At 41.4% G+C, this 16,849-nt stretch overlaps 1 pseudogene; it reads left to right on the top strand.

The window, feature by feature from the left end:
• Positions 1-3,338: 3,338 nt before the first annotated feature.
• On the top strand, positions 3,339-11,390 carry LOC101010476 (annotated as a pseudogene).
• The last annotated feature ends 5,459 nt before the right edge of the window (positions 11,391-16,849 follow it).

The following is a 16,849-nucleotide window of genomic DNA, read 5'->3' as shown; positions in this document are numbered from 1 at the left end:
TTTTATCCTCTCTCCCTTTTTTTAACAACAAAATGACAAAGATTTTTTTAAGCTGCCTTAAGATAAAGATTCTGGGTCATCTCTTAGGCTCACCCACCAGGGATATGATTGGTTTCCACAGCAAACGGTATGCTTTCTAAATGTCATAAATTTTTTAGATTACTTGCAAATCATCGAAGCTTAGAATAGTAAATCCTGGAATACCAGGGGTTTGCCTCAAACCCATTCTTAATAAAAGTATACTTCACTGATAGGTTAACCCGTGACCCCTCCCAGGGATATTTTTCATCTAATGCTATCTTAAACCAGGGGGATTCATCGTCAAAGATTGAACGTCAGGCAGCACCTTTCTGCAAGAAAAGAGAAATACTCTTGTGGCTTTTCGAATTATGTTATATCAAATAACCATTTCTCTTTGTACAAGGCCCTACCTGGTTGAAGTAAAACAAAACAAGCAAGCCAGACTGAATGCGGCCTTACCCCTGCTTCCAGGATTTTTTAGAAGGAAAGGACATGAAAATCATAATTGAACAGTAAGAAAATGAAACACACTTATTTTTAACGCATAGATGCTACTTAAGAGTTGTCCCATTAATGCCGTGAGGGCAAGAAAAACTTCAAACATTCCCTGCAGCTAGTGGCTCTCAAACTAGAGCTTGCATTGGAATGACCTGGAGCGACTGTTCAAACACAGATTGCTGGGCCCTGAATCAGAGTTACTGATTTTGCTTTTCTGGCAAGTTCCCAAGTAACGCTGATGCTGCTGATCTACAGACCACACTTTGAGAACCACTGCTTCTTGTTAGGTCATGGAAAGAATGCTCTGGGTTTCCCTAGGTGTTTGAGGATTGGTCAGGGAGCTACCTGAGGTTTATTTCTAGCAGTGATTCTTATAGTAGCTCAAGGTGAGGCTTCAGCTGAGATTTGTAGGATGGGTGGGAGTCAACACAGCCAAGAGGCCTTGAGAAGAGCTGCCCACCAGTGAAAGATCAGAGTGACTGGCACTGCAGACTGAAACCAGGCAAGCCTCAACTGGAAGGCTAAGCTGGAGCTCCCTCAGGGAGGTAGGCAGTCAGATAAGCACCAGGACAGGGAGAGTATTCTGCTGCTCAGAATCACAACCTCCAAAACAGTACTCAAGGCTGGACAGAGGGCAATGCCCACGGGCACATGTGCACACACACACACACACACACACACACGCATGCATCCACTTCAGGAACTGCACCAGAGGAGGTAGATGGAAATGTTCCCTTGGGTGAGCCAAAACCCAGGTTGGTCAATTTATTGCCCCCAGAGAAACTGAAATTGACATGAACTCCCCCAAACCTAAGCAGAAGCATAAGGTGAAAGGGAAATAAAATGCTACGAATAAATAGGTATTTTATGTGTCTGCCATGAAACACCTGCATAAAAGAGAAAAGGGAAGAAAATCTATTTTACACCTCAAATCTAAAGATTTTACATTCCTTTCAAGTTTTTATATTAGGACCTAGACTCAGAATTTTATATATGTTGCCCACTCTTTACAGCTCTCTGATAGAACAAATGCAAGGGGGAAAAACAGGATAGATGAGTTGCCACCTTGCCCCTTCCTCATATTTTGTGAAAATTATCTTTTCTAAGACTTACAAAAGCCTCAATCTCTGCATGAGTTATTAGGGAGGCTTTAGAAGCCACAGCTTTTGTGGGCCTTTCAGCATGGCATTCGGGCTCAAGGTTTTTTTTAGCTCATCCACAGGTACCGGATTTATGACTGCTCATGGTCAGAAAAGCATGGCTGTGCTACGTGAGGTTTAGAATGATCTTGGATGACTCTTTCACCTCCATCGTGTCCTCTAAATGTTGAAGAATAGTGCATGAATAGTTTCACAGTCATGAAAGTTATTTCCTAGTTCCAATCTAAGAACAACAAGCTAATAAGCTAATTGACGCCTTAACATCAGCTGTGCCCTATTCGTGGAATGACAGCCCATCTGTCAGGTCCCTTCCCAAAAAGGCACACTGTCTGTTTATGCTCACACATCACAGCTTCTTTGGGCAGCATATTTTCCCTCAAGCCTTAAAACCTGTTATTAAGGCAGACTTCACCACCATTTAAGTGACTTGCAAGCAAGCCTCTTGCTAATGAATATTAAACCCCGTGGGTCAGTGAGGTCCTCCTGCTTTCCCCACAGATAGGGTAAGACAAGATGCCATTTTTTCCTTTGGCGACCTAATAAATCTCTAACTGCTGATTTGTTTCCGTTTTCAATCTAGAATAAACAAAAAGGCTTACAGCCTCCTTCCATGGTCGCCTGAGCTCACCAACCACCATGCAAAGGCAGCAATTTTTCATTATTGATAAAATGTAATGTCATAATGTCACGGCCTTTCAGGTCATCATCTTTGTAAGTCAGCAATGACATTATCACATTTTATAATGATAACAAATGGCCATAATGTTTGCATGTTATTTTCATTGGCTCCTCCAGAATTCTAATTCAACACCGTCAACAGAAGGAACTCAACAGCAACTTCAAAGGTCTACCTCCTTAGATCTGCTCAAGGCTGATAGTAAAATTTGCATGAATCAAAGCTAATTAAAACCATAAGGGCCATTTCCCCCCATTGACTAAATGCCTCACTTTTAGAAAGAAATTTTGCAGAATGTATTTTCACTGTTGGATTTTGGCACATAAATGCATTAAATATATCTACTTGCTATTCATTCATGAACTCTCACTAACCCCTTTCTGTCCCGTTCATGCCTGTGCTTCTCTAATCTGTCTAGTGATTTTTGAGTGCTGCATTCTGCCAGTTTCATGATAATCATAGAACACTAATTGGTCTAAATGATAAGAATCATTCATGGGGCACTTATTTCAACATATTAGCCTTCTGACTCCCCTTCTTGCTGAACAAGTAGAAATATATATATTTCATTGTTTAACCCCAGAACTCAAACAGGCATTCTTCAGAAAGCAATTTTTTTGGTTCTTCAACAATACAGAGTAACAGAGAAATAGAGTCGAGTCAGAATAAATTCATACTCTAGTCCTACATACACCCCTAAAATAGACTTCAGAGACTTCAGGAAATGTTTTACAACCTGTAGCTCTTCGCAAAGAAAGAAAAGGAACAAGACTCCATCTAAAAAGGAAGGAAGGAAGGAAGGAAGGAAGGAAGGAAGGAAGGAAGGAAGGAAGGAAAGAAGAAAGAAAGAAAGAAAGAAAGAAAGAAAGAAAGAAAGAAAGAAAGAAAGAAAGAAAGAAAGAAAGAAAGAAAGAAAGAAAGAAAGAGAGAGAGAGAGAGAGAAAGGAAGGAAGGAAGGAAGGAAGGAGAGAAAAGAAAGAAAGAAAAGGAGAGGGAGAGAAGGAAAGAAATTATCATTTGCTGAGCTCTGCATTGGTGTATCTCATGTAATCTTCAATGACACCTGAGAGTCAAGGAGAGTAGGCAGCTGATGGGTCATAAAAGCAGCGATCAAACTTCACAGTTGTAACTTCAAAGCTCATGAATGTTCCATTGCACAAAACTCCTAAATTAGGCATTCCACTATTGTAGAAGGAAGAATCAGATCTTCTGATCAGCATCAAAAAAAATCATATATTTAGAAAAACAACAGATATGAGTAGATTTCAGATGCAGAAAATATTTATCTTGCCATTAATACATCCAGATAGACTGCTGTGATACCATATTCTCAGAGCAGGCATATCTTAATTGAGTTAATGACTTCCATTCATCTGCATGATTCCTCAATGATGTATTTTCCACATTATTCAGTATGTTTCACTATTGTCATTGAAAACCGAGCCAAATTAGGCAGTTTCATCAGATTTGGAGATCAGCAGCCCTTTAGCTGATACAATAAAACCATGTAAAAGAGCATATAGGGCTTTTTCGCAACGGGTTTGCCACCAGAACATAGGTGTCATGAACACTACCCCTAAAAGCCGAAATGGGAAAGGCAAAGACTTATATCAACATTGTCATCATTGGACACATAGGTTCGAGCAAGTCCACCACTACTGGCCATCTGATCTATAAATGCAGTGGCATCGACGAAAGAACCATTGAAAATTTGAGGAGGCTGCTGAGATGGGAAAGGGCTCCTTCAAGTATGCTTAGGTCTTGGATAAACTGAAAGCTGAGCGTGAACGTGGTGTCACCATTCATATCTCCTTGTGGAAATTTGAGACCAGCAAGTACTATGGGACTATCATGGATGCCCCAGGACACAGAGATTTCATCAAAAATATGATTACAGGGACATCTCATGCTGACTGTACTGTCCTAATAGTTGCTGCTGGAAGCAGGAGTTTGAGGCTGGTATCTCAAGAATGGGCAGACCTGAGAGCCTGCCCTTCTTGGCTTACGACTGGGTGTGTGAAAGAACTAATTGTTGGTGTTAACAAATGGATTCCACCGAGCCACCCTATAGCCAGTAGAGATAAGGAGGAAACTATTAAGGAAGTCAGCACTACATTAAGAAAATTGGGGGCTGGAGCAAGATACCACAGGAACAGCTCCAGTTCCAACTCCATGAGCTAATAATATGGAAGACCGGTGATTTCTGCATTTTCAACTGAGGTACTGGGTTCATCTCACTGGGGAGTGCCGGATGATCGGTGTCGGGTCAGCTGTTGCAGCCCCACCCAGCGAGCGAAGCGGTGGTGCACGCCACCTGGGAAGCTGCAAGGGAATCCTTCCCAGCCAGGGGAACTGAGACACACAACACCTGGAAAATCGGGTAACTCCCCACCCCACATTAGTGCTTTAAGCAAACAGGCACACCAGGAGATCATATCCCACACCTGGCCGGGAGGGTCCCATGTCTGGGTGAGCCCCTCATTGCTAGCACAGCAGTCTGTGATCTACCGGCAAGGCAGCAGCCAGGCTGGGTGGAGGGGCCTCATTGCTGAGGCTTAAGAACAAAGCGCTTGGAAGCTCCAACTGGGTGGGAGCTCACAGCAGCTCAAGGAAACCTGCCTGTCTCTGTAGACTCCACCTCTGGGACAGGGGCACAGCTACAACAACAACAACAACAACAACAAACACAAAAAGCAGCAGAACCTCTGCAGACGCAAACGACTCTGTCTGACAGCTTTGAAGAGAGCAGTGGATCTCCCAACATGGGAGGTTGAGATCTGAGAAGGGACACTGCCTGGCTCAAGTGGGTCCCCTGACCCCTGAGTAGCCTCCTAACTGGGAGACATCCCCCACTAGGGGCAGTCTGACACCCCACACCTCACAGGGTGGAGTACACCCCTGAGAGGAAGCTTCCAAAGCAAGAACTGGGACAGGCACACTCGCTGTTCAGAATATTCTTCTGCAGCCTCTGCTGCTGATACCCAGGCAAACAGGGTCTGGAGTGGACCTCAAAGCAATCTCCAACAGACTACAGCTGAGGGTCCCACCTGTTAGGAAAGAAACTATCAAACAGGAAGGGACACCTTAGCCACCAAAACCCCCATCAGTACATCACCATCATCAAAGACCCAGAGGCAGATAAAAACCACAAAGATGATCTTCTTCCTGTCCCACCAACCTTCTGCCTGGCCCGTCCAACCCGATGAGATGAGAGAAGAAGGCTTCAGTCCATCACTTCTGTTTTTAAAGGAGGAATTACAAAAAAATTCAGCGCAAAGAAACTAAAAATCTTGGAAAAAAGTGGAAGAATTGACAGCTAGAGTAATTAATGCAGAGAAGGTCATAAAACGAAATGAAAGAGATGAAAACCATGACACGAGAAATAATGACAAATGCACAAGCTTCAGTAACCGACTCGATCAACTGGAAGAAAGAGTATCAGCGATTGAGGATCAAATGAATGAAATGATGCAGAAGAGAAACCAAAAGAAAAAGAAGAAAAAGAAATGAACAAAGCCTGCAAGAAGTATGCTGGGATTGCGTAAAAAGACCAAATCTACGTCTGATTAGGTGCCTGAAAGTGAGGGGAAATGGAACCAAGTTGTTGGAAAACACTCTTTCAGGATATCATCCAGGAGAACTTCCCCAACCTAGTAGGGCAGGCCAACATTCAAATCCAGGAAAAATACAGAGAACGCCACAAAGATACTCCCTCGAGAAGAGCAACCTAAGACAATATAATTGCCAGATTCACCAAAGTGGAAATGAAGGAAAATCTAAGGGCAGCCAGAGAGAAAGGTCAAGTTACCCACAAAGGGAAGCCCATCAGACTAACAGCAGATCTCTCGCAGAAACCTACAAGCCAGAAGAGTGGGGCCAATATTCAACATTCTTAAAGAAAAGAATTTTCAACCCAGAATTTCATATCCAGCCAAACTAAGTTTCATAAGTGAAGGAGAAATAAAATCCTTACAGATAAGCAAATGCTTAGAGATTTTGTCACCACCAGGCCTGGCCTTACAAGAGACCCTGAAGGAAGCACCCAACATGGAAAGGAAACAACCGGTACCAGCCATTGCAAAAACATGCCAAAATGTAAAGACCATCGAGGCTAGGGAAGAAACTGCATCAACTAATGAAACAACCAGTTAATACTGCAATGGCAGGATCAAGTTCACACATAACAATCTTAACCTTAAATGTAAAATGGACTAAATGTCTAAATTAAAAAGACACAGACTGGCAAACTGATAAAGAGTCAAGACCCAAATGCCCATGTATTCAGGACCCATCTCACACGCAGAGACATACATAGGCTCAAAATAAAGGGATGGAGGAAGATTTACCAAGCAAATGGAGAACAAAAAAGCAGGGGTTGCAACTCTAGTCTCTGATAAAACAGACTTTAAACCATCAAAGATCAAAAGAGACAAAGAAGGCCATTACATAATGGTAAAGGGATCAATTCAACAGGAAGAGCTAACTATCCTAAATATATATGCACCTACAGGAGCAATCTAGATTCATAAAGCAAAGTCCTTAGGGAGACTTACAAAGAGATCTTGGGACTCCCTATACAATAATAATGGAGACTTCAACACTCCACTGTCAACATTAGACAGACTCAAGATGAAAGTTAACAAGGATATCCAGGAATTAACCCATTCCCCAGCAAGCAGACCTAATAGACATCTATAGAACTCTCCACCCCAAATCAACAGAATATACATTCTTCAGCACCACATCGTAATTTCACCCAAAATTCACCATGTACTCAGTAAAGCACTCCTCAGCAAATGTACAAGAACAGAAATTATAACAAACTGTCTCTCAGACCATGCAATCAAACTAGGAACTCAGGACTAAGAAACTCAATCAAACTGCTCAACTACATAAAACCGAAACAACCCAAGTTCTGAATGACCACTGGGTACATAACGAAATGAAGGCAGAAATAAAGATGTTCTTGAAACCAATGAGAACAAAGATACACAACATACCAGAATCCTGGGACATTTAAAGCAGTGTGTAGAGGGAAATTATAGCACTAAATGCCCACAAGAGAAAGCAGCAGGAAAGATCAAAAATTGACACTCTAACATCGCAATTAAAAGAACTAGGAGAAGCAAGAGCAAACACATTCCAAAGCTAGCAGAAGGCAAGAAATAATCCAGATCAGAGCAGAACTGAAGGAGATAGAGACAAAACCCTCCAAAAAATCAACAATGAATCCAGGAGTTGGTTTTTGAAAAGATCAACAAAATTGACAGACCAATTTCAGGGCAAAGACTAATAAATAAGAAAAAGAGAGAAGAATCAAATCACAATTAAAAATGATAGGCATATCACCACCGACCCCACAGAAATACAAACTACCATCAGAGAATACTATAAACACCTCTACGCAATAAACTGGAAACCTAGAAGAAATGGATGATTTCCTGGACACTTACACCTTCCAAGACTAAAACCAGGTGGCCAGGCTGAATCCCTGAATAGACCAATAGTAGGCTCTTGAAATTGAGGCAATAATTAATAGCCTACCAACCAAAAAGTCCAGACCAGATGGATTCACAGCTGAATTCCCACCAGAGGTATAAGGAGGAGTTGGTACCATTCCTTCTGAAACTATTCCAACCAATAGAAAAAGAGGGAATCCTCCCTTAACTCATTTTATGAGGCCAACATCATCCTGATACCAAAGCCTGGCAGAGACACACAAAAAAGAGAATTTAGACCAATATCCCTGATGAACATCGATGCAAAAACTTCAATAAAATACTGGCAAAACCGGACTCCAACAACACATCAAAAGTTTATCCACCATGATCAAGTGGGCTTCATCCCTGATGCAGGCATGGTCAACATTCTAAATCAATAAAACATAATCCAGCATATAAACAGAACCAAAGACAAGAAACCACATGATTATCTCATTGCAGAAAAGGCTTTGACAAAATTCAACAGCCCTTCATGCTAAAACGCCCAATAAATTCGGCATTGATGGAACGTACCAAAATAATAAGAGAGCTATTTATGACAAACCCACAGCCAATATCATACTGAATGGGCAAAACTGGAAAAAATTCCCTTGAAAACTGGCACACAAGACAGGGATGCCCTCTCTCACCACTCCTATTCAACATAGTGTTGGAAATCTACAGGGCAATGAGGCAAGAAATCAGGGTATTCGTTAGGAAAGAAGAAGTCAAATTGTCCCTGTTTGCAGATGAGATATGATTGTATATTTAGAAACCCCATTGTCTCAGCCTAAAATCTCTTAAGCTGGGATAAGCAACTTCAGCAAAGTCTCAGGATACAAAATTCACGCAAAAATCACAAGCATTCTTATACACCAATAAACAGACAAACACAGAGCCAAATCATGAATGAACTTCCATTCACAATTGCTTCAAAGAGAATAAAATACCTAGGAATCCAATCCATAAGGATGTAAAGGACCTCTTTCAAGGAGAATCCATAAAACCACTGCTCAGGAGAAATAAAAGAGGACACAAACAAATGGAAGAACATACCATGCTCATGGACAGGAAGAATCAATATCGTGGAAAATGGCCATACTCGCCCATGTAACTATAGATTCAATGCTATCCCCATCAAGCTACTCAATGAGTTTCTTCACAGAATTGGAAAAACTGCTTTAAAGTTCATATGAACCAAAAAGAGCCCAAAATCTCCAAGACAATCCTAAGTCAAAAGAACAAAGCTGGAGGCATCACGCCATCTGACTCTCAAACTATACTGGCCAAGGCTACAGTAACCAAAACAGCATGGTAATTGGTACCAAAACAGATATAGACCAATGGAACAGAACAGAGTCCCCAGAAATAATACCATTACTATCTACAAGCCATCTGATCTTTAATAAACCTGAGAAAAAAAACAAGAAATGGGGAAAGGATCTCTATTTAATAAATGGTGCTGGGAAATTGGCTGCCCAAGTAGAAAGCTGCAAAACTAGATCCTCTCCTTACCCTTATACGAAAATTAATTCAAGATGGATTAGAGACTTAAATGTTAGGATCCACACCATAAAATCCTAGAGGAAAACCTAAAACATTCAGGACAGGCATGGGCAGACTTCATGTCTAAAACACCAAAAAAGCAACGGCAGCAAAAGCTAAAATCTGACAAATGGGATCTAATTAACTAAAAGAGCTTCTGCACAGCAAAAGAAACTACCATCAGAGTGAACAGGCAACATACAGAATGGGGAGAAAATTTGCAATCTACTCCATCTGACAAAGGGCTAATATCCAGAACCTACAAAGAACCTGCCAAACAAATTTACAAGAAAAAACAACAACCCGACCAAAAGTGGGCAAAGGATATGAACAGACATTTTCAAAAGAAGACATTCATACAGCCAACAGACATATATGAAAAAATGCTCATCATCATCAGCCAATGAGAAAATGCAAATCAAACCAATAATGAGATACTACCCTACACCAGTTAGAAATGGCGATCATTAAAAGTCAGGAAACAACAGGTGCTGGAGAGGATGTGGAGAAATAGGAACACTTTTATTAATTGTTGGTGGATTGTAAACTAGTTCAACCATTATGGAAGACAGTATGGCGATCTCAAGGATCTAGAACTAGATGTACCCATATGACCTGTTTCATCCCATTACTGGGGATATACCCAAAGGATTATAAATTATGCTGCTATAAAGACACATGCACATCGATGTTTATTGCAGCACTATTCACAATAGCTGGACTTGAATCAACCCAGATGTCCATCAGTGACAGATTGATTAAGAAAATGTGGGCACATATACAATTCATGGAATAATTATGCAGCCATAAAAGGATGAGTTTGCGTCCTTTGTGTAGGGACATGGATGCAGCTGTCACTCTGAGCAACTATCACAAGAACAGAAAACCACCCCATGTCTCCTCACTCATAGGTGGAACTGGAACAATGAGATCAATGGATCAGGAAGTGAAACACGTTACACCGGGGCCTATCATGGGAGGGGGGTGGGGAGGGATTGCATTGGGAGTTATAAATTGATGTAAAATGACGAGCTTGATGGGTGCAGCAGACCAACATGGCACAAGTATACATATGTGTAACAAACCTGCATCGCTATGCAATATGTACCCTACAACTTAAAGTATAATAAATAAATAAATTGAAAAAAAAAAAAAAGAAAAGAAAATTAGCTGCAACCCCGACACAGTAGCATTTGTGCCAGTTTCTGATTGGAATGGTGACAACATGCTGGAGCCAAGTACTAACACGCCTTTGGTTCAAGAGATGATGGAAACCACCTGTAAGAATGGCAATGCCAGTGGAACCACACTTCTTGAGGCTATGGACTGCATTCTGCCACCAACTCATCCAGCTGACAAGCCCTGCTTCTCCAGGATGTCTACAAAATTGGTGGTATTGGTACTGTTTCTATTGGCCAAGTGGAGACTGGTGTTCTCAAACCCAGTATGGTGGTCACCTTTGCTCCAGTCAACATTACAACTGAAGTAAAATCTGTCGAAATGCACCACGAAGCTTTGAGTGAAGCTCTTCTTGGGGATAATGTGGGCTTCAATGTCAAGAATGTGTCTGTCAAGGATCTTTGTTGTGGCAACGTTGCTGGTGACAGCAAAAAAGACCCACCAATGGAAGCAGCTGGCTTCACTGCTCAGATGATTATCCTGAACCATCCAGGCCAAATCAGCCCTGGTTATGTCCCTGTACTAGATTGCCACATGCTCACATTGCTTGCAAGTTTGCTGAGCTGAAGCAAAAGATTGATTGCCATTCTGGTAAAAAGCTAGAAGATGAGCCCCAAATTCTTGAAGTCTGGTGATGTTGCCATCGTTGATATGGTTTCTGCCAAGCCCGTGTGTGTTAAGAGCTTCTCAGACTATCCACCTCTGTGTCGCTTTGCTGTTTGTGATATGAGACAGGCAGTTGTCGTGGGTGTCATAAAAGCAGTGGACAAGAAGGCTGCTGGAGCTGGCAAGGTCGCCAAGTCTGCCTAGAAAGCTTAGAAGGCTAAATGAATATTAACCCAAGTACCTGCCACCCCAGTCTTAATCAGTAGTGGAAGAATGGTCTCAGAACTGTTTGTTTCAATTGGACACTTAAGTTTAGTAGTAAAAGACTGGTTAAAGATAACAATGCATCGTAAAACATTCAGAAGGAAAGGAGAATGTTTTTTGGACCACTTTGACTTTCTTTTTTGTGAGTGACAGTTTTAAGTTATTAGATTTTAAAATCAGTACTTTTTAATGGAAACAACTTAGCCAAAACTTTGTCACAACATTTTGAGACCCATTTAAAAAGTTTAATGAGAAAAAAAAAAAAAGAGTATATAATGGTGTTGATATGAGAGCTTCCCAAGCCTGTTCTAGTCAATCAAAGGAGGTACTTTTACCACTTCCACTTAAAATAACAAACATTTCTACAAGGATTTCACTGCTCTCAAAGCACTATTCCTTATGCTATTGCATTTATCCTCACAGCAAACTCATGTTCAGTTAAGAAAACAGATTGCTTAAATAGTCCAAGTTCATACACACCAAGTGACAAAAATAAAATTCCAATGGAGATCTCTTCCAGCTCAACTGCCTATACTCTTTCCATTCTACCAAAGCCTTTAGTATATTTAGGGCAAGTGATTTCTAAGAGCAAGCATCAATATTCAGGGAAAGATTGGCCCTCCCTTGAAGGAGGAGACCAGGCAAACATCCAGACCTCATAACAATTGAAGGTTTCTGGAAATGGAAAGCTGGTATGGAGGAAGGTGGAGAAAGGATTTTCAGAGAGTGGGGTTTAACAACCTATTCTATCCATTAACTCACAAGCATATGTTCAGGAAGGAAATAGGCTACTCCTCCTCATTCCTTCATTTGTTCATTCATTCAACACATATTTCTGAACACCCCCTCTAGGACAATATTATGCAAGCACTAAGGATACAATGGTGAATGAGACACACATAGACCTGCCCTTGTGGGGCTTACATTTATGAAGATGAGTTGGATGTTGAATGTTGAACAGCTAACATCATGAGCAATCATCTCACTACCATCAATGTAAGTGAAAACTAGTTGTAAGAATGCAGTGCTACAGGAGGACTTGACCAGTGCCAGGAGACTAAAAAAGCCCTCTCTGAGACTGAGACATGTACGTTAATATTTGAGGCAAGAGTAAATAAAAATCACAAAGCCAAACATTAGGAAATCAAGGGAATTTTCCATTCTTGCCTCCATCCTGAAGGCTCCTTCCTGCTTGGTTTCCCATGTTTTATTAGCCAAATGCCATGGCTAACAAAGCAGATGGCTACCATAATGGTTACTAGCTGAACCATCATTCAGCATTTGCCTGGTCTAATTCACAGCCTCTTTGGAGAGCTGTAAACATATAATTTTGACAGGTTAGAGGCAGCCTTACTGACATGCCTGATGGTTTTCTTCCAAGTCAGATTTTAAATCATAGCTAGTCTGGCAGGTGCTGCAGTGACCACCCCTTTCCCTTTCCTGTGTCTTTGTACAATTCCTCACACTGAGCCAGATGTGGTCTCTACACATGAAGCCACACAAGACTCCACATCCCCTGACTTCTGTGTCCTCTCTTTTTTTTCTTAACTATTTCCTGTGCTTGGGTATTGCTATAGACTGAATTGTGTCCCCTAAACTTTCTGTGTTAAACCCCTAACTCCAAATGTGACTATATTTCGTGATGGGACCTTTAGGGGGGTAATTAAGTTAAAATGAGGCCATAGGGGTGGGGCTCTGATCTAATAGAATTAGTGTCCTGATAAGGAGAGATACCAAAGAGCAATCTCTCTCCACACCCTTACAGAGGAAGGGCTTTGTGAGGACAGCGAGAAGGCACCCATCTGCAAGCCAGGAAGAGATGCTTCACCAGAACGAACTCTGTTGACACCTTGATCTTGGACTTCCAGCCTCCAGAACTGTAAGAAAAAAACGTCTGTTGTTTAAGCCACCCAGTCTCTGATGTTTTTTATGGAAGCCTCAGCTGACAAGAATATAAACATGAAAAGAGAAATCTGCTGGGTATAGCACATCCATAAAAAGTGTTAATGGGGCTGTATATGAGTATTACAAAGGTAGTAATTGCACAACTTGTGCTCCCGGCTCTAGAGGCTGGGAGGAGGAAATGGCAGTAGCTGGGGGAAAAAAATCATTGAGGGGATTGTCCAGACAGGAAGACTATAACCTTTACAGTTCTCACTGCATCATTGCAGGCAAATGACAACAATTTTAGATATCTGCTCCTAAACCTTGTTTTTAAGTTATCTTCACCATATTCTATAATTATATATTCCAGGAATGCCCTTTCTGAATAATTTTGGAATGGTTTATATCAGAAAGAGCTGCAGCCATCTAGCTCCTGGGAGCACCTCACCAGAAGACAGAGAGTAGAGTCATCATTTGCTAATAAGGAATTAATCTGGAGAGAGAAGAAGCTTTAAAGAAAATATTTTGATAAGGCTTTTAGGATTTGGTAAGCCAAATTTCATGGAACTTGATATTCTTGGTAATCACAGAAATACCAGATGTAGCTATTTTCTCATCTTCAATAGTAGGAGCATTTGAGGGAAAGGGTCCAAATCATACAAGTTTATCTGTAGCTGTAGAACAAAAATTAGTCTTTCCTTGAGATAAATTGGAAGCAGACAGAATGCTTTACTTAGGATTAGGTATTCTTCTTGCAGGATAGCTAATACTGAGTAACCTGAAGGAACAGGGCATTGTACCCATCAGTTATATTCAATAATTCTGTATAATAAACCACCCTAAAACTCAGTGACATCCAACAATAAGCATTTTTATTTCTCACTCATAAATCAGCAGGTTAGCAATGGCTTGGCTGATTTAGGCTGGACTCAGCTGCAGGTTGGATCCAGGTCTGCTCCACCTCTCTCCATCCTCCTTAGACACAGTAGCTACCTAGACATATTATTCTCTTCGAAAAATTGGAAGCACAAGAAGACAAGCACAACTCCAGCAAGACACTTTAAGCCTTTTCTTTAAGTCTTGGTCAAAGCAAATCACACAACTAGGCCCAAGATCCAAGTGCAGGCAGGGAAGGACACCTCACCCACCATGAGGCCAAAGCAAGTTATAGGGCCAAGCCCAACATCAACAGGTTGGGAAAATTTACTTCTCCAGTGTGGGAAAGGTAGGGAGGAGAGTGAATATTTGCTTAACTATAATCTAACTAACCACAGAGATATTATTATCTCTATTTTACAACTAGGAAAACAGATCACTCACCCAAACTGCAGAGCTAGGATATGAATCCAAGCTTATATTTTTTCCAAAGTTCATATTCTTTCCATCCTGCTACCCTCTACGTAATGGAAAGGAAAATATAGCGAAACATTGTCATAGCGGCAATAGGCAGCAAGGGATTGAAGGGACATGGTTATAAACTAGTACAGGGGTTGGGGCTTGGGGTGCCCAGTGGTGGAAACAACAGATAGAAGCTAGTCTATTAAACACATGTTTATTTCATCCATTGAAAAAAATATATTTACTGAGCACCCACAATGCACTAGGTACTGTGGTAGGCATTGGGATTTGTCATCCCAGACAGGCATCTGTCAATGCTTGATGAAAATTGGTTCAGTGAAACCAAGTTTTACAGGCTGTACCAATGTCCTTCCAGATCCTTTGGAGAACATGTTCCCTTCTGCACACCTTGCCATCTAATCCCACACTGCCAGACCTAACCCCCACCAAGACCTCCTCTACCCCCCAATCCCTCCTCCACCGCAAGCCAGCTCAGCACCTTTAAGCTGCCTGATAATATTTGGTGTTATTATTTGTGCCAAATGATAAATAAAAGCTTTATCACATTTTAAATATAAATAGTTCATGCAAATCTATAAGAAATATATAAGTACCCTATAGAAAAATATCAATAAGATCATGACTACTCAATGAACAACAGAAAAAGAAAATCATGAAAAAACTGTTTAACTGTAAGTGTCCATCAGCCAAGACCAAGCATCACAAGACCATTCTGACATGTAGCCCATACTGGAATAACTTCTTAAGCCAGTTGGCATTTTCTACCCCAGAACTGACCCTCCCTACTACAGTTTTTGTACCATCTCTCTTACCACCACACTCTCATCCTTACAAATATACACATCCTCAGCTCTCCTGACTACAACCTCTGCTGGTCCAAAAATTGTCTCAATAATAAATTCTTCGATTGCTTCATACAGCCCGTATTGTGCTCAGTTACCTTGCAGTCTAGTCTTGCCTGAAGTAATTTAAATATTTCCTGAAGTCACTCAAGATTTTACTCATAAGACACAGCAAAGCTTTTTAAAATCCCTTTTATCACCATTTCTCCTTATCCCACTTGTCTCTAATATTTCTTTCTTCTCTCTTCCTCTAAACTCCCCACACAATTCTCCATGGAATCCAGCCTCCATGGATTCCATTTTCTGATCTTCCCCTGCACTCCATCCTTTTATTCTATCAGTGCCCTAGGACCTATTCAATGAGCCAGATGCTGTTGGCCTCATGGTCTTGGTTGCTCACACTGCCCTAAAATGCTCTTCACCTGGATGCCCACTGTTCCTCCTTCAGGCCTTTATGCAAATGCCACCTTTGCTGTGACGCCTTTTCAGCCCATCCCAGGGAAAACGGCGTGTTCCCATCCCACAATTGCTACTCCCTGTCCTCCTTCCCTGCTTTCTCTATAATTGTAGCATGTATTTGCATCTGACATGCTATCCATTTTATTTCTTTGTTTACCTTTTATCTCCCCTCAGTGGAGTGCAAGACACATGAAGGTGGGGGGATGTCATCTGTTTTGCTCACTGCTGTGTCCCCAGTAAAGTGCCTGGCACTTAGGGTGCCTTCAAAAATATGTATTCACCCATTATGTTTGCTCTGCATAACAAAGGACCAAGAAGAAACTGGCAAAATTGATGATGATGAAGGCGATGAAAGGGAGGGAAACTGGAAACTCCGCGTGTAATATCTTTTCTCTTTGTTTACTTTATTGCACTGTAGCACTGTCCTTGGACTGACCCAGTCTGCAGGATACTCCTACCAATACAGACACCTGCCCACCTGTCTTTTCTGGACCACCCTAAAATCACTCCGTGTTCCTTTGTTCCTCCCATGTTCCTTAGTGATCTGAACCTGTTCTGTTTCATCCTCTCAGGAAGAGGTTATACCTTTGTTCATTTTTGATACATTAAGCCTACAATTCCAGTGACCCTTTATAGTGCAGTGTGGTGTGCCTGGGGTTATTCTTAAAGGACTTCCCACAGAGACAGGGCTTTACCCATAGGAATAAGTCTCTAATGGTTAGAAATTATGGCCTCCAAGCCAAGATATACACCTGAGACACCATCAGCCATAACTCCTCTGGAGAAAAGCAGCTCATTTTTATGCCATATGAGAGGACTTTCTCTGTCATGGAAACAAGGTCATCCAAATAGACAGTAAGATCACTGATCTCTGTG

The sequence above is a fragment of the Papio anubis genome, unplaced genomic scaffold, assembly GCF_008728515.1.
Source record: "Papio anubis isolate 15944 unplaced genomic scaffold, Panubis1.0 scaffold99, whole genome shotgun sequence".
In the NCBI taxonomy this organism is placed as follows: Eukaryota; Metazoa; Chordata; class Mammalia; order Primates; family Cercopithecidae; genus Papio; species Papio anubis.
The sequence above is the reverse complement of the archived record's forward strand: the minus strand, read 5'-3'. Positions and strand labels throughout refer to the sequence as shown.